General features: G+C 40.3%; 1 protein-coding gene and 1 long non-coding RNA gene across 7 annotated transcripts in view; one reads left to right on the forward strand and one right to left on the reverse strand.

Annotated features, from left to right (window-relative positions):
• Nucleotides 1–360: 360 nt before the first annotated feature.
• Nucleotides 361–24641, forward strand: part of LOC122831516 (zinc finger protein 516-like) — a 55714-nt gene continuing 31433 nt past the window's right edge. For 2 of the 5 annotated variants that reach the window (XM_044117763.1, XM_044117759.1), the window contains exon 1: nucleotides 361–678. The gene's annotated coding sequence lies outside the window, so the exon portion shown is untranslated. Of the gene's footprint in view, nucleotides 679–1371; nucleotides 1486–1603; nucleotides 3011–24641 lie in introns of those variants that run through there. The other 3 variants (XM_044117761.1, XM_044117758.1, XM_044117760.1) reach the window with 2 other exon arrangements.
• LOC122831559 overlaps nucleotides 15479–24641 on the reverse strand; it is a 62894-nt gene continuing 53731 nt past the window's right edge. The window contains exons 3-4 of one of the 2 annotated variants that reach the window (XR_006370718.1): nucleotides 24400–24450; nucleotides 15479–24269 (exon numbers count right to left, since the gene is read on the reverse strand). This is a non-coding gene — a long non-coding RNA (uncharacterized LOC122831559). Of the gene's footprint in view, nucleotides 24296–24399; nucleotides 24451–24641 lie in introns of both variants that reach the window. The other variant, XR_006370719.1, reaches the window with a different exon arrangement.

The raw sequence follows: 24641 nt of genomic DNA on the forward strand, positions 1-24641 counted from the left end.
TCCTGACCTCATTACTGTTTTATTTGCCTATGTGTAAAGACATTTGATAAAGGATTGAATTACTTTGAATTTTGCTGAAAAAAGTTCGTTATTGTTTGACCCAAATAGGCAGTTCGGCTGCTCACGCGCTGTCAAAATAACGCCTCTCGATTGACAAAGGGGTGTATTTAATGACTCCCAGTGTATTTTCCACCTGCAATTGCGCAGCACGTTTAAATAAATCCGATAACTCCATCAATGTATCCGTGTATTGGCAGTGTCGCGTCGTTCTGGGCCACTTTTCAGAGTCTCTCCCCCCCCAGCGGTATCAACAACTTTTCGCTGATGAGACAATAGCAGATAGTTCCATTTAATGCGGGAGCAGCCACCGAGCTCATGCAAGGGGGCGCCAGGAAATCGTCAGAGTTCTCAAAACCGGCCGAATCTACGTGACGTCTTCTGACGTGCGGCGCTTCTGCTTGTTTATTTACCACGCGAGCGTAACACAGCGGCCGGTGTGAAAATGTAATGCGGATTAGCTTCCCTTCTCTTATTCTCCCCTCTCACCCCCACGGGGGCGGAATGGACTCGACCTACTCAATCATGCACTTCAGCATACACTGCAAAGAGCATGCTTTCACCTTTAGGATTGTCTCTGCTTCTTGAAGTCAGCCTGGAATTCTCTCGTGGATAAAGCAGGTAAGGCCGACCTTACTTTTTCCTCGTCTTTGATCCACGCACGGAGTTCAGTGAAGTGTTTCCCCCCCTCTCTCCCCTCCTCAATAGACTGCGTGTGTTTGTGTGTGTGGAAGGCGACAGTTTGATCTTGATATATAAATAGGTTACAGCTAGAGGTGTTGTGGCTGATTAAAAAAAAATATATATAATAATAATAATATAGGTTATATTAAGCGAGACGTAAAAAGATGATCATATCAGAAGTAGGGTGTGTTATGCATACTTTATTGAGTTTGTTTTCAACTTCAATATTAATGCTTAATAAATGAAATAAGGCTTTTTAAAGTCAGGATAAAGTTGGAACTGAAGCTTCTTTGACAACCTTGTGGTAAAGCAAACTTTCCACCAGCTCATCTTAGTGATTTTTTTTCTTTCTTTTTTTTCTTTTTGGAAAAAACTCTGTAATCCCCTCAAACACACAGATGGCAGATATACCTACAGAGCTATAAATGGTGTACAAAAAAAAGATAGGAATCACCCAAGAGGAGGGGAGAACTGGTCTTTTTTTAAAGCGATTATTTTATTCACTCAGCAGCAGGCATACAGAGGGAGAGGTGGACGTTAGGGAGGGGTAAAAGAAGAGGGGGGGGGGGTATATCCATATTAGGAAGTCGTGTCCTACATAATAGACGTGGCACAACTGCCACTGAACGGGGCACAGGTGCCAGTAGTCGCTTTTCTTTGACTTGCCAATATGAGGATCTGAAACCGCTGGAAGCTCTGGTGTGTCGCATTTCTTCTTCTTTTAATCTCTGCGCTTGCACGCGGGTGAGTGCGTGCGTAGTCGTGCGCGTGCACGTCGAGATGTGATGGTGGTGGTGTTGAAGGTGGTGGAGGGAGGAGGTTAGGGGTATGAGGGTGTGGGGGGTTGCGGAAACATGTGGAAGTGTGGGACGATCGTGTGCGCGTGCACATGAGGTTGATGTTCTAACTTTTCCCTCTTATTGATAAATGATGATGATGATGATGATGATAGCGCCCACGCGCAGGTTGTGGTGTTGCGATCTGTATGCGCGCGAATGTTTGCTAAGCTTTTCATTACACACATACACAGACACGCACACACATCCCTACAGGTGCGTGCATGTTTCTTTTTGTATGCACAAGTCCCGGTCACAGATGTTGTCCCCGTGCCTATTTACCCAAAATTCCATTTCACGCGGTGTGGCGTGCATTGTTTGAAGCACGCAGGGAACGGGGGATGGAGCGCGAGCTGCATGGGAGACAAATGTCCAGCGTCAAACCTCTTCTTCTCTGGACACTTTATAATTACGCAGACGCGCACGCACACTCGCACGCGCCAGCTGATCCTCCTCTCGAGGAGGAAGCGCAGGAGACATGAGTGAAACAACAAAGAGAGATAGAGGAAGAGGACTGATAGAGAGGAACTCGCGTTGCTCCGAGCTGGGGGACTGCGTGGGGTGTGGTGACAAGGTCTAACACCAGGAGGGCAAACTTTGTCTCCTTCTCTCTCGTTGTTTTTTTTTCTCTCTCTCGCCCTCGGTCTTGTTCTCAGCGTTTCACACATACACACACTGGGCATATTTCCATTCGCGGTGGGTTCAGGTACTCCCGGAAACTTCGCCATTCCATCACTTCATCAGAAACAGAGCAATTTCAAGTTTTAGTTCCTTTCCATCCTTAGTTGGAGATAAATATACAACTGCTAAATTTGTTTGAGAAGTGAACAGATGAACTTCTTGTTGTGTCTGCCTGAACTAGAAAAGACGTGGTCTTATTTTTCAGAGGGAAACGTTTTTGTTTTAAAAAAAATAATAACAATTAAGGATTCTAGATTAAATAAAGACTTAAAAAATAATTATTAATTCGCATAATAATCAACAGGTGTTTAAAAACCCATTGTAGGCTTTTAGTTTGTTTTGTTCGTCGGTTTGTTCTGAGGTGGGACATTTCCGACTACCCCTGAAGGCAGCGTGAGGGAAACGATAGGAGACGAGAAACACGCAGAGAGAGAGAGAGAAACAGAAAGAGGAGAGTGACAGAGAAGAACCTGTGCTCTTCTACAGCACCGGGAGATAGGAATTCACCAGAGATCACAATTTATTGTCCCGAATTTTATATTTTCTTTTTTGACAAACTCAGTTCGGGTTTTCTCTCCTCTTTTTGTTGCTGTCAGTGTGCAAATAGAGTGGACTCCCTATCTCTGCGTCTCTGTGTTCGTGTATCTCTACTGGATCTTCACTTCTGAGGCTGTGTACAGTTTTGGTTTTGGAGAACTGCACCGGTTTGTTTTTTCCTGCGAGGTTTTTTGAGCCGAGTGCTGCTTTAACTGGTAAGGAAGTGGCTGTGTGTGTTTATTATTGCTGGCTGTTTTCAGGGTGGCGTTGTGCAACCTTTTGTGCAGTATAGATTCTTTTCACTAAGTTAAACATTTTCATAAAGTTAAGCAAACTCGACTAGTAAAAAAAAAAAAAAAAAAAAAAATATATTAGGTGCTTTACTAGAGATATAGGTTTTTTGGGGGAGTTTTTCCACTGATAAGATTCTTTTCTCCTTGTTTTAGTGGGGAAAAGTCAGTCGTCATAAATAGTTTTACTTAAAGGGATGTCAGAGTATGGGTCTGTGATGTTATAAAGCAACAGATCACAGCTGTAAACATCTGGAGTCCTAAACTGATAATCACTGGAATGTGGACATGGGCTGATATGAGGTCGTCATGATAAAAATAACACAGTATCATGATGCTAAATGAGGAGTTGGGGGTAAAATAGCCAATAAAACACAAAATAACTATTCAATAAAAAATTAAAAAAAAAAATATTTTTGATTAACTAATTGGAAAAGTGCTGGGAATTCCAGTGCTAAATTGATACTGTCTCTTTAAGAGTGATAGGTGGTGCCATAAAAAAAAAAAAAAAAAAAAAAAAAATCCAAAAACATGTCAAGCCTCAGCCAGCTGACCGGCAGTGCCTAGCAACAGGTGGGGGAAGGGCAATGTAGTCTTAATCCATTCTTTAAACTCGAGTCATTCTGACAAGGTCAACTTTTTTTGTGGTTTTTATTCTTTTTTTCCTTCTTTTTAAACCTCGGTGTGTCCACGAATCAGCCCGTGTCAGTCTTAGGCCAACTTGGGGAAGCCGTGTAAAAAGCTTTAAAATGAATTATTAATTAATCATTGCAGTGAGAAGGGGAGGGGAGGCGAAGGACTGTGTTGCTATAGGGTCCATACAACAAGAGAAATGTGGTCGCTCCGCCACTTTTTCTGGCATCTCGCTAAAGGGAAAAGGCATGATTAAATAATCTTAGTAGGTTTAAAAAAACAAATAAAATAAAAAACTTTGTAAGAACCTTGTCATACCAACAGAAACAGGCCATGAAGAAACAAAGGGGGTGACTTTACGACAAAAGTCACGAGAAATGAAGTAGAGCAAACAAAACGTACTTGTTGAAACATTGTGGGCATTGCCTTTGTAATGTTCCTCTATTAGGAACTGGCTACAGGGTATTTACCACAAGAGACAGCCAGCGGAGAAAGAACGCACAGAATTTGTATGTGTGTGTGCCCGCAACTTCTTTTTTGCCCTTTCACGAAAATAAAAACAAGGAAACGCCTTATCAGTCGGTAGTGGACTTTTAACTTCCAACAGGAGCCTATAGTAGTCGACTTTACACACACTCACACACACTCACACACACACACGCAGCTGTAGAGCAGTGTGATAATAGGGCTGTGTGTTTGCCGTTTGTATTCCAGTTATTATCTGTCTCAAACTGATGCCGTGCGTGAGATCATCAGCTGCAACTTTTCGCTACTTGATGGCGTGTTTCTCTTTTTTTTCCTTCTTCCTTCTTTTGAGATTTACTTTCTAAACAATACCGTCATGGATGCACCCAACCCAGCATATTCCCCCTCGCCACCCCTTTGCTGTGATGTCACACTAAGTCGCAGTTAGAAAGAGAAAGAAACAGATAGCGGAGGGAGTGAGTGAGGGAGGGAGAAGAGGCGGCACCTTGTTTTGCAGACAGGATTACATTGTCTCCCCCCCTTGTCAGTTTGCAGACATTATGTTAAACGTTTCTTCTTCAGCCTGACAACGTGCTCACTCTGTGGTTTTTTACAGCATCTTCTAAGTGTAACATAACAAGCTTGTTCAAAAATAACCGTCAAGCTGGAAAGAAGGGCTGATTGGATGTAAAGATGAAGTTGTTTAGTTGCAAATGTTTTGGGTAAAATTGAAAAAAGAAAAAAGAAAAAAAAAGTTGGTTTTGAGTGAATCTTTTTTCCTCTGGAAAAGGTGAATGCAGACAATCTGTTACACTCAGACATGTTTCCCCTTTATGTTGATGATTTGGAGGCTGCCTTTATGCAAATAGGTCATGAGATAGAATGCACTTCTATGTAAAAATGTCTATATCTGATTATAATAATGTAATCATCGTGGACTGCGGAAGTCTTTTGGAAAACCTGTTGATTTGCTTCAAAGCTGTGATACCTGTTTATGTTACAGCCACCACCTACTGTTACTCTCCATTAACACCACAAATGATAAATGTTGTTTTGTTTTTTTTGGGTAAATGGAAACTCTTTGAGCCACTCGTTGGGTATTGTAAAGGGCAGCAAAAGAGGAACCTGAGCTATGCGTAATAGTGTCTTGTTTTTCAGGTTTCCTAATCCAGATGTGATTCATGTTCCTGCTTTTGCACAGCGTGAGATCAATAGGATGTAAATCTGAAAAAAGAAAGAGAAAAACGTACATGATTCGAGTGCATTGCACTTTCTTTTTCTGCTTCTTTTCTGTCTATCTGGTCGGCTTCTGCCATTGTCTGTCTTTTCATACACTGGAGAGCTGCTGCATACATTTGGGCTTTTGTCAATAGCAGTGTTTGTCTTCTGTGTGGTGCTTGTATGCTTGTTTCTTCATCCATGTGCTTATCGTGATCAAACTTTCTTCTCTAACACGACTCTTTATCTCCTCCACAGATTTGCTTCACTTGTTTGCCTCTTTTTGTTTTTTCTTCTCCTTCTTTTTTTGTGTTCCCCTATATGTGGGTGTAAAATTAGCAATTCCATTTTTGTTTTTTCTTTTCTCTCGTCCTTCCAGAATGTGGAAGTGTTTTCTTGGTGTGGCGAGAAACAATGAGGACAAGGCAGGGCTTTGTGGTGGCAGAAATGCATTTTTAACCCATGTGAATGAATGGTGCCTCACATTCCACAGCACCAGGCCCTCGACTGAATGGCAGCACTAACACGGCTGTTTTCATTACTCATTACTGCCCTGTGCCTTTTCACCATGGACTTAGTCATTTACCTTTACCTACTCATACTGGGATTTAGTGGCGTGCTGGTTTTTTCTTCTCCTTTGACTTGCGCTTTTATAATGCGAGAGCTGTTATTTCAACAGCATTTTGTGTTACTCATAAGCCCTTATTCGAGTTATCATCAACGAAAGGCTCAAATTACAGTGTTTAATGTAAAAAGCTTGTTATTACTTGTGATGGCCTAATATGTCCTACCCTAACATTTAGATTTCTGCTGTGCTTTGTCTTTTTTTGGGGGGCAAAAGTAACACATTTTTATTGCCTAAAAGTCAGTGCAAGTCCTTGGTCAGCAATAATGTTCATCCATCAGCTTGCGCTCAATCGCCATGGTAACCAGCTGTAATGCCTGATTGTTTTCTACTGTCAGGAATAGAGGTGGGAAATATAAACTTGAAGTTTCATCGTGATATTTTGTGGCACACTTGTGATAATAAAAATGAGAATGAGAAATATTTATGGGTTCTCTTTTAGATATTTCTATGACTGTGACTGCATGGCACAGTAACACACCCATATGAAATATGTTACTATAGGACACCAGTCACATAAAGACGTGTGCTATGTATCACTAAACTGCACACGCAATCTGCTTTTAATCATATTTTCAAATGTATTATTATTTATTATAGGCTGTACCCAAATCATGTTGGGTATAAAACAAGCAAAACTTGAAAAGCACAAAATGACTAAGAGGAATTTCCGAAGAGACTCCAGAGCTGGCTGGTTTCATTGTAAACATTTGATCGCAAGAAGGTTTGACTTGATGGATGTGAGAAAAAGGGTAGACATCGAGTCACGTTATTCCCTACGAGGTACAGCTGATGTTGCTCAGGAATTCTCCCTCTTGTCTCTGCCTTGTTATGCTTGAGGTTGTGTCAGTCCTTTCTGCCTGAACGCGAGAAGTGTATCTGCGTTCAAAGGCTTAAATAACTTTGTGTGGCATATTGAGGTTGGATTAGGAACAGAAGCAGGAAATGGCAAGTGCGAGAACCTATTTTAGCAGCTGTTTCCTTTTTGTTCTGATGAAACAAACCATGAAAATAAACTAGAAAAAAACAAAAAACAAACGACTACCTCTTCGCTGATGGTCCAGACATTTCTGTCATTTCTATCCAGAGTCTCATGCCTGTTCTGGCATTGGTTGATGGCATTGATTCCCCCTGCTGCATGGTGGGGGTTTTCACTCTGAAAGGGCAATCTCTCTGGGTTAGCCTTGAAACACCACGCTCCTGGATTAAATTATAAATGAGCCCTCCGTGGGAAGCGTATTGCTTACCAACCTTGGATAATGAGAGGGAATTTGGATTCGAGGGGGACAGCACTTCTGTAGATTTTGTTTTAGACTACCATGCATTTTGTTGCTAAAAAGTTTTGGAAACTGCTGGGGTATTTAATCCCTGTATTTGGGTCACACCTGCACCTACTGCATCCAGGTGGATTGATACGAGCCAAGCCGAGACTGTCTGGGCCCTGGGACGCGAAGTCTGATAGTCGTCTAAATTAGAGCCAAGAATATGATGTGGCAATCAGAGGATTAAGATAGGACAGGGGTCAATGGGGGTAGAGTTGGTGGGCTGGGGGGATCTGTAGTCGCAGGGATTTAGGTAAAAGGCCATTTTAGCCTTTTTTGTGATCTCACATAGAGTTGTTGCTGTTTTGAAACAAAATTGATATCAGGAGATATTCTTATCGCCAATGTTGTTGTTATGACAAAGGTGGATTTTAATTAAAATTTTTTTACTTAAGTTCATTGCCATTGTGGTGGAAAACCCCCTCTGAAATTCAAGAAACTACCTACAGAAATAACAGTGACACAATAGACATATTATTTATATGCCTACAGTTGATCCTATTCAAATTTCCTGTTTGGTTTCAGGGTTACTGATAACGCAGAGGACAGGCCCTGACATTAGTCACAGTGATTGGAGAGAACAGTGTGTCTTTGAAAACAATCCACAATCATATTGGTAGTAAGTGAAAATCTGCCCTTCAAAACTGTAACACTACCAACCTTAATGATTTTAAATTATTTGAAACACACGTAGCTTCAGTTACACCAATGAATTACTGACAACAAAGTTTCACATGAGTCATTTTGAGACTGCCTACAAATTCCCTGTATCTTGAGTAGGCGTAGACTATATGAACTTGAGTTGAGAAATTTTAGTAAACTAAAGTAATTACCATAAAATCACTATGCATGCCAATTTTGCGCATATTTCTACTTGTTGTACTACTAAATAAGATGTCAACTTGTAACGGATAGTAGTTAAAATGTCAGCTCCATCATTTCATAACTTGACTGGTTAAAAACAAACTAACTGGAGTTACTTTCTAACCTGGTCATGGGTCAAAATTTGGTTAGTGTTCGATCTGTAACCATAGGTTGATTTAACCCGATTGGGCTGGGTTAGAGGTTTGTCCAAGCATGCTGGGTTAGGTTTTCAACCAAACTAAAAAACCAATGTCTTCGGTTTTAAACTAATTAATGTAATAATTATCTAATAATAAGGCTACAGAAGGAAAGAAACCCATTATTCGCATTGTTACAAAAGTATTAATGGTTTTTAAAATAACATCTTTTTAAGTTCAATTCTGTGTATTAGGGATGGGCGATATGGACTTGAAGTTTTATCGTGATATTTTGTGGTTCTATTGCGATGATGATACAAGTGACAATAAGAACTATTTATTACTTATTTTTTAGGAAACCTTATTGCTTTGACCGAATGGCACAGCAATCACAATCACATGTAGAAGTGAGATTTGTGTCACTAAACTTTACACAGTGACTGCATTTCATCATAGCTTCAAATTTATTGGTTCTTATAGTGACAATAACTATTCTGACAGTTTAGTTTTTTCTTTAAATGACATGATGGCAATAAATCAAAACTCTTGTCATGATAGGAAATTTATCACGATAAACGATAAGCGATATGATAAATACCTGCCCCTGTTGTTTATCACACCATATTTACTTCAAGAAGGTTGACAGAAGAATAAGCTTTGCAGCAGGTTGTTTTAAATCTTTTAGAAGATTGAGCCAAACCTAAGACCTTTAAAAATGTTGCACAGATATGAACCAGTTAACAACATCACACCACCACAAACGTCAGTGTCCAGAGCTGTATGGAGGAAAACACAGAGCCACCCGGGTCCTTCTCCCACCTGGTGCTGTGCACTGTGAGTCAGCTGGCTGAAATAAGTTTTGGGTTTTTTCCCCCATACTTTCACATTCAGAGTAATAAGTAATTTGTCCCTGGAAAAAAAAATTACCATTACAACAAAACAGACAGTCATTGCTTGGAAACTAAAATATCACTTCCCACTCCCAAAAATATACGACTTTTAGTCTCCGCAGCATTAAACCAGCGAATGAGTTAAAAATGTATTTATTTATTTATTTATTTGTGCGGTCAGAAATTCAATCAATTGAACAGAGTTTCATTTCGGGTCAGCCGTGTTGGCTGCAGTTTCCATCGTTGTCCCTTGTGTTGATTTTCCGTTTTATTGATGAGCCAATGAAAACCGAAAGCTGAAAGGACTGGATTCATTAGCGGGGTGCTCGTCAGGTTTAGAGTATGACACGCGGTGATCACGGTTAATAGATTTGGGCCTGTTTCCGTGAACCCTCGCTTGGCATTGTTGCTGTGATTGCTGCAGGATTAAAGGGGAGAAATAAGATTAGCTGGGAGAAATAGCCCTGGAGAAACACGTGGCTGCGATAGGGGATTGAGGGAAGGAGAGGAGAGAGAGAGAAGGGGAAGGAACTGCGGTCTTTGTCCAGCCCAGATGTCACCGTGTTGGACTACCATTATTGATCCGCTGCTTTGCACACGTACAGCCGGCACCCATCGCACACGCACACACTCGTGCCTTAAATAGTTGGCAGTAAAACAGCCAACTATTAAAACATTGTTAGCTTTGGCTTATTAACACCTTTTGATAATCCTTTAACTTTTCAAATCACTTAACATACGGTACATCCTTCATCCACGCTTTTCTGTGTATTGTAGCGTGATAAAGTTCGTCACACTCATATAGACACGATACTTTGCTGCATACAAACAAAACATCACATCTTTTTATTGCCTAATCGTGTGAAAAAAACCCACTACTTTTCTTATCTCTGGGCTCTTTCTTCCTCTTCTGTCGAAACAAGATGGCTTTGTTGACGGCCTCGTTCAGGTGCGACAGGCCAAGATCACGCACAAACTTTAGCACGTAGGTGTCTGTGTGCGCCCTCGTAAGGCTCGGCAGGGAGGGGAACATGGCACCCAAACTTAATCCAAACTCACAGCAGCCCAGAGGGCATTAAGGGTGAGTGGGGGTTGGGTCATCTGTTTCCTAAGCAGAGAGGCTCCTTTTTAGCATTCTGTTCCAGTTTATTAACACCCTCTGAAGGCCCACACGTTTTTGTTTTTCAGATTTTCCGAAAAGAAAAAAATAAATAAATATATATATATATTTTTCGATGAAAACTGTAGGACATCTTGTGAAATTGCAGTTTTGATAAGCGATCCTGGAGACCTGGCGGAACAGAAGTGTGACTGAAGTCGATATTAATAACGTAAAATGAAAAGTGGGGGGAGAGTGGGAGGTGAAAGGGTGAAATCAAAAAAAGAGGAAGTCCAGGGTTACATATTGAAAGGAATCTGTCATTCCAACTTTGGTTTCACTTTGATGCAAATACCTTCCTGCCATATAACCTCCCCCCTCAAACGGACACGTTCAACCACAAAGACACAAACAGTGCAGCCCGATGTCCCGCAAAGACCTATTGCTCTGACTCCATTTTACTATAAAAAATAACTTGAAAACCAACAAAGTTCTCTCCTTCCCTATTTCACATCATTTCGGTATGTATAATTAAGCTTCTCATTCATGACTGCTTACTCTTAATTGTGCCGAATCAGAACGAATTGAGGGTGGAGGGTGTGTGTGGTTAGTCCTGACTGAAGGCCAGTGATGTTGCATGTCTGACTAACTTAGGGAAACAAGCTGGAAATGTCTCCAGGCTACTGCAGCTAATCATTCAGGAACTGATCGTTAGCCGCTGATGTCAGCCTAACCTTGCCACTGTGTGTTTTAGGGAGTTGTGTGTGCATGGATGGGGAAGATGGAGACACATATAGATAGAAATTTGGAGCATATCCACGTATCATGTCAAAAGATTATGGCACATCATTATAAAAGATAAATAGCTGTGTTTCTTTTAATCTTCATTGAGGAATATAGCATGAAACTACATTATTTAGTACAATAATTTTGCTTGGGGGGAGAAAAACCCCCCATCAATCTTAGAAGAGTAGATTCATTTCTAGGGGAACTTGGGGTATTTTGGGATTTTTCTTTCTTTGCCCAAAAGTTATCCTTCTTTAAAAGAACCAAGTGACCATTTGTTTTTACCACCGGCAGAAAAAAACCCCTTCAATATATATTTTTTTGTTTTTATCTGACATTTCTCTGCACCTCGACTGGAGGTGCAGAGAACCGGGTCTTGGGGGAAGTAGCAACTGGAGGCACTCTTGTGGGGTCAAGCAGGCTGCGGGGTCACTGAGTACAGAGGTGAGGAGGAGCAGGAGGAGGAGGAGGAGGATGTTCGCCCAGGGGCTACAGCACTCACCCAAAATAAACACGTGTATCAGAGACACAGGTCAACAGCGAGCAGGAGGAATCCGGGAATGCAAGCGCAGGTTGCAGTCAGTGTCCATCATGCACAGCGTTCCTGGGGATAACTTCCTGTGAAAGTACAAGAAAGGACTTTCTTCTTTGTGTTCAGGGATCCCTTTCTTACAGTATGCCTGTCTGATCGCTGATTGTACTTCACATGTGGTAGTTGTGGTAACAACAGATTCATGTAATTGTTTTCGCTCTCAAACTTGAATGTCCTCATAATGCATAATTCTTAGCATAAAGTGACTGTACATAGCGTGTGTAAAATCATGCTTGAATTTTGCATCTTTTGCCAATTGCATCAGTTTGAAGTAAGAAACACAAGAAATCTTACGAACTTTATCGATTATTTCACTTTTGGACCACAGAGTCAAGGACAATTCTGTATTACACTTGGTAGGTTGTGCCATGGTGGGTAATGAAGGCAGGAAAACAAGATACAGGCGGTGTGTTTGGAATGAGATAAACCATTGTCTATTTCTAGTTGAGTATTGCTTAGCTAAACCCAGTTGGGTTAGCCTGTTGTACGGTAGAAACACTTGATTTGTTGTACTTCACCTGGGACAATGCCTCCTGATTGTGTTTCCTGGGCTGCAGTCTGCTGCTCACCTCAGTTCCCACCTGCTTCTCTCTGTCCGTCTGTTGCTCGGGGGCCTTATAGTCAACTAGGGAGGAAGGAGACCAAAGACTGGAGGATCTGAAGACGCCTCCCGCCCCCAACCCCCATCATCATCTTCCCTCCATCACAATAAACTCAACCTAACTGCCCCAACATCCACCTCCGCTCTCAGCAGCAACACTCTTGACGTTTTATGAGGAAGCCCTCCCACCCCCCTCGAACTCCTTCAACTAACCCTCCCTTCAGCTATTCTCCTGTCCTCAGTGCCTTCTTGTTGCATTGCATCCAGATAGTTGAGGGGAAAAGGGCGAGTCCCACTCGTGTATACCTCTCACACCTCCAGTACTAAGAAGACAAAGCTAATTACACTAATGAATTTAGCGTCCGGTATTTATGGAAATGCTGAAGTCGAATCTAAAGATTCATTTAAGGTCAGGCAACACACATTTTTTGTTGGGTATGCTTGATTTTATGGCATTCTTAAGATTTTTCACTTTAATTTGTTAGATTGCAGATGGATCTGCATCATGGAAGAACGTGAGCTACAGCAAAATATATTATTTTCTTACCCTTGCGAGAAGATCATAAAATAAACATGCGTCAGCATATTTGTCTAATGTGGCCTTTCTTTTTCGTCTAATGTGATTCCCACTGCAACCCAAGTTTCTTTAGATATAACAGAAGTCTGGCTTAGTTGAGCCTTTTCTGGGTTGAGGTTAACATATGCATGGTTCTCCTCCTCAGCAGGTTTCAAGTTTTTTAAAAGACTTGCTTCAAGATGGACGTGGAAGGAAACAGGTGTAACTAACGTCCGTTCGGCACAGGTGACGAGATGGGTTAAAGTTAACCCACATGACTCTAAGTGAGGCAGTGAGGTGCAGGAATAAGCCAGCATTTTTGCGTATAAAGTAGTGATTACAGATGGTCCATGCGACGAGCTGGCCAGGACTTGTGTGGTTATTTCTTGGCTTTATACATCTTGGACGTATCGCTCTACGGTTCATTGAGACAGCGGATCACTAGCTCTCAGCCATAGGTACTTCCTTCAGGTGAAACCTGATTAAAAATATAACAAACATTTGTTTTAAACATTTATCTTTTGATTTTATATCACCCGCCTTCCTCTTGGTTCCACGTAACAGGCTTGATTTATGGTGACTCGCTCGGATTGCCCAATATCTTCAGCTGGATTGTTGATTTCTAAATGACTAAAAGCAATCGGGAGAAGTTTGATTGTCTTTATGCGTTTATGATGGAGCTGTTTTGTGTAAAAGGCTGAGGCGTCATCAGCCGAGGGTGTTTCTCCCTGTAGCTCATACTTGCTGCCGTCGCAAGACGTTGCCTTTGAGAAAACGACACTTCTATAAAGTAGAAGTGGTTTCAAATATTGCGTTCACAGGACGCACACCCATTCACATCCATAAATAAATGCCTGACATCAAATTGGTGCTACATCCTGAGCAATTCTGTGACGATCCCACTTTTATCTTCTCCAAATAATAGGCACGGTAGCATATGCATGTCTCCCATCGTAGCGACACCTTCTGCGTCTACTTCCCACATCATATAGATGAAAAGCTGTTACTCTTAAGTGCGACCGCCTGTGATTATCTAATCCCTGGCTGTGCAACTCTATTTAAAGAGCGCAGCCGCTAATCCTATCAGATTATACCTGACCAACTCAACAGAATCACCCAATTAGTGGTTTTAAGGAAGACACCAAAAGGCCATTTTATCGCGAAAGAGGAGAATGAAGAAAAGTCGCACTGAGAAATTTGACCCAGTTCTGGCTCTTAATGCTTAAGCCCAAACAGAGAGGTAGCTGAGACCAGAATAAGGAATTTTGCAGTACATTGTTTGTCCATTGTACTTAATACAGATGGGACTCTCTGTAAAAACACATTGTTTTTTGTTTGCTTTTTTTTTTTTTTTTTTTTTTTGCCAGCCAACTTTGAATCTGAGATTCACTGGGGAAGCTTGGATTTAAGTGCCTGGGCAGCAGGCTCGGCAGGCACCGTTGTCCCAAATAGATCTGTGTGATATCCTCGTACCTATTAGGATTTGTGAAAACTGTCTCTGCCAGCAGCGAGCAGCAGATCAGCCTGTGCCAATTTTCTTTTCTTTAAAAGAACGAAACCAAAACCCCAGATTTTTCTTTTATCTTTCATGGAGTACCAACCAGAGCAGCAAAAGGCTTCTGATGCTGTTATTTTAAAACAGAGGTTCAACTCAAAATATGCAGAACCATCAACAAGCAGCACTTTAACAATATCACTTTCAGGACAGCGTGTTGACTTCCCAGTCTGCTGTAGCGCTCCATATTCGACTCGTTGGAGCAAATCAATCTCTTGCTCATGTAGTACAGTTTGCAAACACTGCATCTCATAATAAGTTCCACTTCAACACCACATCAGATTATTATTTTTTTTAAACAAAGGTGTTTTTACATGTAGTCATATTTGTTATTACAGCCGTCTCTCTGTCTTTCCATACACACTAAAGCCATGGTTACTGCTGTGCAAAGTCACAGCTGTTTGATTTGCTTATCTTAGGAGTCATACAAATTCATGCAAGTGAACCAGCATTGTCTTTGACTCCATGTGTATATTCTTGTCTTTTTGAACCGACTCACCGCCGCTTTTATTATCCCGACACCCCGACACCTCAGCACCCGTCATTGTTTAAAAACCGCGCAGAGTCGGGAGCGCCGAGGGAACGGCTGCCAGCAATTCCCGGTCTTCTTCTGCTGCTGATTTCTGGCCTAGTAGACCTGTTTGGTTTCCAGCAGTAGCTGATGAAGGCAACTCCCGCTGGAGCTGCCTGACCCCTCCAGGGAACGCAGGGCAGGCATGGCTGCTTGATGCAACATTTGCCTTCCCTGTTGCCCTCCACCTTCTGCTCTGAATTTACAGCTCGGCATTAGGCGGAGTGCAGAGTCGAGCTGTTGCGGCTGCTTGATCTTTGTCATAGCGGCTTGTTTTCGTAACGCAAGACGCTCCGATGGTAAAAGAAAGGAATTGATTACTGCTAAACAGATGGTGGTACTTCCTTCATCTTTTTTTTTTGTCCGTTTGTTTAAGAAGTCGATTTTATTTGTTTTGGCTATATTTTTGTAACTTAAGATGTTAATTCGATTTCTTGGCATGAGCCGGTTTCAACCCACAAGAGACAATGGATCAACCATAGACTCCAAATTACCCTTAGATTTCAGTTGTGTACTTAAACTTCTCGTCTCTCCTGTCTGTATGATGTCTGGTGATCTTTCAAGGGTGGACCCAGGCTTTTACTCGTGACCCTGAAATGACTTACGTGGGCATAGAAATGCAGTGGATGGAAGCAATGACTCAGGACATAGACCTCCCAACCTGCAGCTGAACTGGTCATGTGGTGACCGGAGGAATACCTGCCTCGTAAACGCCGTGTTTTAAGAAAAATAAAAGGTAATCGATAGAGGAGATCCTAAAAATGAGCCTGGCCATGTGTTGTTTATCTCGCGTATGTCTGTGTTGACGCTGTGATAGATTCATACAAGCTTCCCGCCCTGGAAGCCTGTCTGAAGTCCTTCACCTCGCAGCTCTGACAGTATAATGAAGTTGAAGGAGGGAAAATGGATTTAATTTTGGAAAGCAAATCATCAACTTTCAGAGGTCAAGACGCTGCCACTGACGCTCTTAGAAACAAATAGGTTTAAACGTGAGTTAATGAAGTAGATTTGATTTGATTGTTTTTGAAGGATACGTGTCACTGTGGATGGATGTATTAGGGCAATGCTTAGAAAATAAAAACATTTATAGAGTGAAGTCGCAAAATTCGGAGAATAAACTCATAATATTAGAAGAATAAACTTGAATAAAGTCCTAATAAATTTGAAATAATATGCTTGTCATAAGTATTGTGATAAAGTTATAATACGTTCTTATATTATTACGACTTTATTCTCACATTATTTCGACTTGATTGTTGTAGTATTATTACTTTATTAAAAATTATTTTTTTTACAAACGTATTCTCTTGATTTTACAACTACTCTCATAATTGTATGGTTTTCATTATTTTCTCGTTCTGATATTCCACTGCAGTGGATGTGCTCCTGTTCTGAAAAGTGTTTTTATGTTAAGGTCAAAATGTCAAAAACTGTCCCAGAGAGCTTTATGCTGATTATGCTGCAGTTTCATACTTGTAGGATTGGGAAGTATTTTCTTTCAACGGCGTTGAAACAAAAAGCTGATATGCATAGTGCTACGGAAGTATTGCATTTTAACTGAATTTAACTTTCACACGAACAGCTAAGCAAAACAAAAGGAATCAAGAATAAGCCGGGGACTGCGAGTAAAGCGTCGGTGTTAAATCAGACAAAGTCTTCTTTTTGTCTAAATAATAAGGCTGCCGGTTTTAGAGGCTTTGGCAGATGTAGTGTAAGCAGTTGAACAACGGTTTCATTTGGCATTGAGGCTGTAACACATCTATAGTATGAGATGTGGGAACAGGGCAAGTATTTTTAGAGACGTTTTTATTTTTCAAAAATGGAGGAGAGCAGTTTCACAAATCACAATCTCTGATGTGCCTCAAAAACATCTATGTTAAGTATAGAAAATAGTTTAAGGTTTGAACTAAAGGTGAATACATTTCAGTATTCCAGGTTCAGTAAAAAAAAAAAAAACCAAAAACCCCACAAAAACACCCTGAAAGTTGCCTTTGCAGAACTGGCTACTCCAAGTAAAAATATTTTTTTACAGTTTCTTGCTTCCACATTTTCCACAATTTAGCCTGAAGTTATTCATACTCCTGGCAGTTTGGACTTTAAAGGGATTTTCATTGAGCTAGAAGGTTTATTATTTATTATTGGCAAGTGACAGATGTTTCATTGATCCATTTCATACATTTTAATCAAATATTTTTTTTTTCATACCTTTGTAAAGTAATCAATAGGAAAATCTTAACTGTAACATGGCATTTTCCCATTTATTTTGGTGATTAGCTCCAGCCTGCTACCTTTTACCAGGCCATCAGTGAAGGTACTGCCATATGCGGATCCAGTCCCTGCTCTCCTGAAAGATCACAGCTGCACATCAGGCCATGCCGATAAGCTTTATTGCAAACAGGCAGGTTGAGGAATGCTCCTTATTTACCAACAGGATGGTATAATAAGTTTTCTTTTTTTTTTTTTTAAACCGACTTTCAGGAGGTGAGAGAACAACCTAAAGCAGACCTGCAGAATTTATTTTAATCAGTCTCAAAATGATTCTTGAAGTGCATTTAGCTAATGCAAACACAGGCTATTCAGTGTGTCGTCCTTCTTGGCTCTTCTGACTTTGCGAGTGTTGTATCTCTTCACTCCGTCATAAGAAATCCCTGTTTCAGTTTGGCAACAGCTGATAGTTCAGAGGGACGTTTCTCGGCTTCCCTAACTAAAAAATTCATTTAAGAAGGAAAAAGAGGCAACCTGTCATTTGCTACACCCAGACACCCACCCTTTTACAAACACACCTATGTTAAACATACTCATTTGTTCTTTACATTGCAGCTGGACTTAAACAAACAAACAACCCCAAAGAAACAACTGAAAGCAAGCCTGTAACAAAAGATGGTGTCCGTTGGTCTGCTTTGATTAAATCTGCACAAACATATTGTCTGATTTCTCCTCTTCATTCTGGCTGTGAGAGAGTGAGAGAGAGCAAGACTTTGGGAAAATAGGCTGAAGTGAGCACAGTTCTTGCTCTTACTCTTTTTGTTCCCAATTTTTTCCCAACACAAACACTATGAATTCAGTTAAGCTGAAATTGCTCGTCACAGAAAAAGTCGCCGACTTTTAAAGTTGGTTTAGCCAACTTCCCAACAATTCGAAATCAGCAAAATATGCACCAGCATGTCTCTACTTTAAGTCTTTTATTTTTATAGGAATAATAAAAACAGTAAGCCACAGCTGACAACCAGGAAAAACAAACATGTTTGCACAGGTGACTTCTTATTAGAAGCTACTGATCAATTTTCCAAACACCTCAGAAGTCAGGGCCTTGCTACGTGAGTTAGCTCTGTGGCGCGTGGATCACGACCTACATTTCCCATCTGCAGCATCTCCGTTTCTTTCTCCCTCTCAGTCCGCTCCTATTATCCCCATCCATCTCCTGCCGACTCTACATCTCTATTTACCACTTATCTACGCCTTGCTGCCCTCCCTCTCATTATCCGCGCTGCCTTCTCTGCAGTCCTTGACATGCATCTGTTCCCGTCTCGTTCTGATGCTGCATTGTTTTGCTCCGTTTATTGGTTTATGGTTGTCTTTTTTTATTTTTTATTTTTTTTTTACTCGGTGGGTTTGACAAGCCGCTATGATTTCATCGGTGTGCATAAGTTGGCCTGATAAGACGTGACCCAGATGGGATCTCCGTCTCTTTACACAGCTGTCCATCATAACAAGACACATGAGCTCCCACCCAAGGTTGAAGAAAATGAGTTATGTGACTGCCTGAAAAACTCTCGAGTTCTAACAATGCTTGTTATCCTTTTTCTAGCAGCCCTAGTTTTTCGTGCAGTTTCTGTTTTTCTTCTTCTTCTTCTGCTTATTGGCTCTAAACTCCTGGGCAGATGTGGAGCTTACACGCAACTTCTTGAGTATTTCTTTAGGGTCTGCTAATGGTCAGCTATAAATTAGTTTTACTCTTTGTAAACTTTGGTGTTTTGCACTTCCTCTCTCAAATTCCCTCAACAATTCTTCTGCAGGGACTAAAACTATGTTTTCATGACGTAAAGATGACTTTCCAGGCTCATGAGTACGTCAGATGTTGCATTTTTGCACTTAGGGAATGTTGCTCTTTATTGCCAAGACATATCCAGTAAATTTTACACCCAGTAAAACATGTAATCAGCAGATACAAATGAAATATGATGTTTTTAAATCACATTTGACCCTATTTTTTTCATTTTATTTTATTTTTTTTGCAATAAAAATCCAGTTTGCAGCATTGCATTAACTGGAATTATACTAGAGAAACTAGTCTGCTGTGGTTGAAGAGGTTTTCAGAAGTCTTTGGACTTAAAATCCTAAATATAAGACGTTAATAGACGGATCAAATTGAAGCATTTTAGGAAGACGGAATTGGTTGCCACAGAGAAAATCCTAACTATTCTTCTCAGACTTCTCAAACGAAACTGTCTTTAAAAGTTGCCTTCTCTTTTTGAGTTTGGATGTGACATTTTTGTCCTTTTGACCTCTTTTCAATTTTGGACAAATGTGGCTTTGGTTGTTACTTACTCGACACTTTTTGGTCAGAAGTTGAGTCATCTGCTTTGTGCTGTAAGAGAGATGTTTCATTACTGCCTTGACAGCTGTTGATTTAAAGACATTTTCCTGTCGTAGTTTCCTGCGAGGAAATTTAAATATGCACAACTGATTGGGGATGAGGGGATCCTAATCTTGTATATTTCATAAGAAATAACTAACCCTAACTCTAAATTAAGCAAAAATAGTCAAAATTCTTATTTGAAGTTAATGAAAATGTTAAATTTTAATACATTTTTGCCATCTTTCATTCCCAGCAGTTTGTCGTCCTTTATTGTGGTATATTGGGACAGATGACATCGCTTCGTTAACATCAGTATATGCCTATGTAAGCCCGTTTTAGCACATCGGTGTAGGTCAGATAAGTAAAACAGGACTGTTAATATTATTAAACAATGTTTATTCCCATCTTACTTGTATTTGTGTGGTAGAAATGGTTGGAAAAGTGGCATTTGTTTGGGCATGTGCTCACCCTCATGGCATAAAGAGAGTGGATGAAGATACCGTCTACAGCACTCCACACCCAAAGCAATGCAGGAATGATCTGGCAATGCAGATGTTCCCAGATGTGGATGGTTGGTTGTAAGAGGAAGTTTTTACAGCAGCAGCAGAGACAGAACAAAAGGGGTGATTATTTAGTGCACATTATTTTAGAAACGCACTACTTTTTAAACTTAAACGAAAGGGCAGTTGGCATTCAGACGCTGTTACTATAAAATGTTTATTATTTTGTTTCTTTAGTGTTTTTACTAGAAAGACGTTTCAAAGTTCTAAACTGGATTTTACGACTCCTTTCGACTGTGAGACCTGAAACGTTTCCCCCCAGAACTTTAATTTGCTCTGGCCTTTTTTTGTGATCACTGCCACTGTGGAATAGGGCCATTGCGGCAGCAGAAGCTGAGCGGTAACTCCCCCCCCCCGCACACACACCCACACACACACACACACACACACACACACACACACACACACACACACCCTCCCTCTGCAGCTGTGTCAGCCAAGGTCTTACTCAGACACTGAGAGTGACAGAGACGCTTACATCATGGACTTGAAAAGCATGATTTTCTACCAAACAGAACTGTAACTGATGACTCCGTCTCATTAACTCCAAATCCAGAAGTTATAGAGTCATCACAAACTCCATGGATAAGGTGTAGCCGGAGCAATTTTTTAAAGAGACTCCACTGATGTGCTTTTTGACTGGGCTCAGTCTCCCAGCAACAGACATCTACAATAGCCGCGTTTTCACTGACCGCATAATTGTGCAGGTTGATATTTTGAAAATGGATTTGCTTAATAAAAACACAGCAATTTTTAAAAAAAAAAAGAAAAAAAAAGAAAAACTTTTGTCTTGTGCTAAAAAGATTTGGCGATAGGATGAGGTGGTTATTATGGCCGTATCAAAATTGGATTATTTTTGCAAAACTGCCCAGAAACTCTTTTTTTCGCAAAAGTCACATATTCAATGACCGGATCTTGCCGCTGGCGAAAACCATAAAGAAGAAGACAACAGGAAGTAGTTTGAGGATGATGATGCGGCGTGTTTTTTAATGACTTATCACGTGAACAAAGTTATTCATGGGTGAATTTTTTTTTTTTCACTTAATGGAAACACCGAAAATGCAAAATAGTGTTTTTTCAACATTAGCAAAATATTGACAAAGTTTTGCGCACATTTATAATGGAAACACGGCAACTGTGAAACCACATCAAAGTCAGAGAAAACAGCTTTGTTTTCCTGTCGCTCAAAGAATAGACTTTAAAATACTGTTAGTTTATAAATCACTGAATGGTTTAGCACCACAATACATTAAAGATCTGCTGCTGTATGAACCTTCCAGAACCTCTCAGGTCTTCTGGTTCTGGTTCTGCTCTGCATCCCCAGAACCAGAACCAAACGAGGAGAAGCGGCATTTAGCATCTATGCACTAAAAATCTGGAACAAACTTCCAGAAAACTGTAAAACAGCTGAAACACTGACTTCCTTTAAATCTCAACTAAAAACCCACCTGTTTAGAGTTGGATTTGAAACGTAATCAATTACAAATTTATTGACGGAATCTGACTTGATGTTGTTGTGATTGTTGATTCTATGTTGCATTGTGTTTTTGTGTTTGATTTGATGTAAAGCACTTTGAAATAACTTGCTGCTGAAATGTGCTACACAAATAAAGTTTGATTTGATTTGATTTTGATATGATTGGAAGGATTTATCCCATCTTTCCCAGACGAGAATATAAGCAGACATTAACTATATTAGATTTTAAAACATCAAAGTTGACAGAATACATGAGCTGCTCTTTAGTTTAAATTGATACTGAATTTAAACGTTGAAAAAAAAAATCAATCAATTGGACTTGCTTAGGACTCTTAAACAACTCTTTATCCACAAGTTCCTGGTAAATAAATAAAACACTACCTCTGTTTCTATTTTCTACCTTGTTAAATGTATTGCAAATATGAGAGTGTGATAATGAGCCCCCCAAAAAAACTAGCCCAGTTCTAGAAAAGCTTCCTGTAGCGGAAAGACACCTCTAAGCATTTGCATGTGATCTCTGATCATGTGAAACAGTGGTGTGCACTACTTTCATACGAAAACATAAATGCTACAGTTTTTCACATAATAAAAATAATGCTTTTTTTTCCCCATATAAAGTGTGTGAGAGTTTGTGTAGTTCAAACTGGAGGACAGTTTAGCTGGGTTTTCATTCAGAGCTGAAGTGGCCAGCCCACAATCTTGCCTTATTTTTTTTAAAAAGGGAAAATAACTTGATCAGTATGCTAGGATTTTTTGTCCATATGCATTTTTCTTTTTGCTTTAAAAAAAAATAATAAAAAAATAAAATATATACTTTTAAAATTTTCAAAGTGTGTACGTACAAAAAAGCGGTGTGTGAACATCTCTCAACTCTTTGTGTAGCAGAGTCTCCAGGAGATTTCACTGGAAACCCTACGATCCTGCCTGGCTGTGTTTTTTGCTTGGCAAGAAAGACTGCGAAGCAGATCTGTGTTCTCTTATCTGATCTCGACAGCTCCGGCAATGTGTGTTCCTCAGGTGGAGGCAGGTTTGAAAGCGAGACGCACGGCACAACTTCCCGGTGAATGGGGCAGGCGAAGTGTGTTTTCACGCATCGTTTTTATAGTCCGCGCAGCGATTAAAAACCCTGGATGTGAATCCACACAGCTCTTCAGCCTGTTTGTCAATGATGTACGCATGTTCGACTTAGCGGACACGATTCTGGCTTTTCTCAAGAACTCAGGCGTCTTCACGTCAACATTCTTGGGAGGGAAGTATTTGAGATATTGCTTGAGTCTTGTCTTTTTTGCATAATTGAAAATGCAACCCAAATTACCTTTTTGCAGGCAGCACAACCAGAAACCTTCATTTGCAACCTAATTGATGGGATGGTGTCTTACTAGGAGTGTTAGCGCTAGCAACCTTAAAGTGGTACCAACACTTTGAGCGCGGTGAAGTATGTCCTGCTAACAGCTGAATCCAGTTGGTGTCAACATGCGACTTTGTCTGGTAGAAAAAGTGTAAAAAAATCACGAGTACAGAATATGAAGGTGAGTTTTTTAAGCGTAGCAGTATGCTGTATCTATGATTGAGATCTACAGCTGTGCACAAATATACATGTTTTGATAAAATTCAAATAAATAACGAAGTAAATTAATTAAAAAGGATTAAATAAGTAAAGGGAGCTCAGTTTTAACCAGCTTGTGTTTAGCAGTGTCGTAGTTGCTAGGTGACGTCCAATTTTTTACAACCGTTCACATTTGGTCTTTGGCCTGGCGCGGTTCTTCAACAGATTAAACACCCGAATTTGGACAATCCGTCTTATTTTGAAGTATAAGAGGAAGTGGCTCTAACGTAGCCCAAATGTGTTGACAGAGTTAGCTAACCAAGATGTCTTGTGCTGTCGGACAAAACTAGCTTTCAGTTGTTTGTGAGAGAAAAGAAATGGTGACAGATAAAAAAGAAGCAGAATCCACGACAAGCTAGATGTTAGCCTCTAATGCGAATGCTTCTTATCAGTCAGCTGAAATGTGTGATCTAAAATCTGAAATAGATGCTTTTCACTGTTTAAACATAAACTGGAAATGATACAATGAACAGTGACTCTTTAAAATGCAGCTTATGATTTTTAAAATTTCTATTAAATTGAGGTTTTGTTGTTATTTTCAAAGCTTTTCTGGCTTTAGGACCGCCTAATGATGAGACAAGCACAAATACAACATAATTTGTGGGATTCAAACCTAAATTTGTAAGAAAGTATAAAGATACTTTCTAAAAATCTATGGAGTTCATGTAAAATTATTCATTTTATATATTTGAAAACAAATATATAGTGCTATTGATGCTAAAATTTTGTTTCATTCTCATTAATACAACATAATTTAACTTGGTCTCTTTTTTCAAAATGAGTATCAGGTGTAACAAAATGACAACGTAATGAGCCAACAAAGTTACATTTCCATAACAAAGTATCCATGTAGCATGCACGACATCTCTTCACAACTTCACAATCGAGCCTCAGAAAGCAACAAAATGAAGCACTTTCATCAGAAAGGGTGACAGTTTGACAGACCAGTGGCCAGAGTTGAGGTCTTCGGTCTAATTACACGTCAGGAAGACTGATTTAGGATTAGCTGCAGGGGCCGTTCGGAGCAGCAGACAGATGAGGAGGCGCACTGAGGAAGAAGAGGAGGAAGTTCAGCTGAAACCAAAGTGGACAGCGGGGAGCGACGTGAAAACGCGAGGAGGTGTTTCAATTTAGACTTAAATCAGGAGCGATTGCGAGGATCAGCCTTTCTTACTAACCGGCTTCAGCTGCACTCCTGTTCGTGCTCCGTCTTCTTCTGCCAGTCTTCACTTTTAATGTAGAGGGAAAACAAGAAAAAGACAACGTTAACATTTCTTCACACAGAGCCATTATGGTGCTGTGAAAACACAAAAGCATTGTTTATGAGCAATTATGAAAGGGAAAACGATATCCACACGAAGTCAGTCCTAGGAAAATAAGTAATAATCACTTTGTTGTATTATGGGTTTACTGGGATTGA

Source organism: Gambusia affinis, linkage group LG05 (genome assembly GCF_019740435.1).
Source record: "Gambusia affinis linkage group LG05, SWU_Gaff_1.0, whole genome shotgun sequence".
Taxonomy (NCBI): domain Eukaryota; kingdom Metazoa; phylum Chordata; class Actinopteri; order Cyprinodontiformes; family Poeciliidae; genus Gambusia; species Gambusia affinis.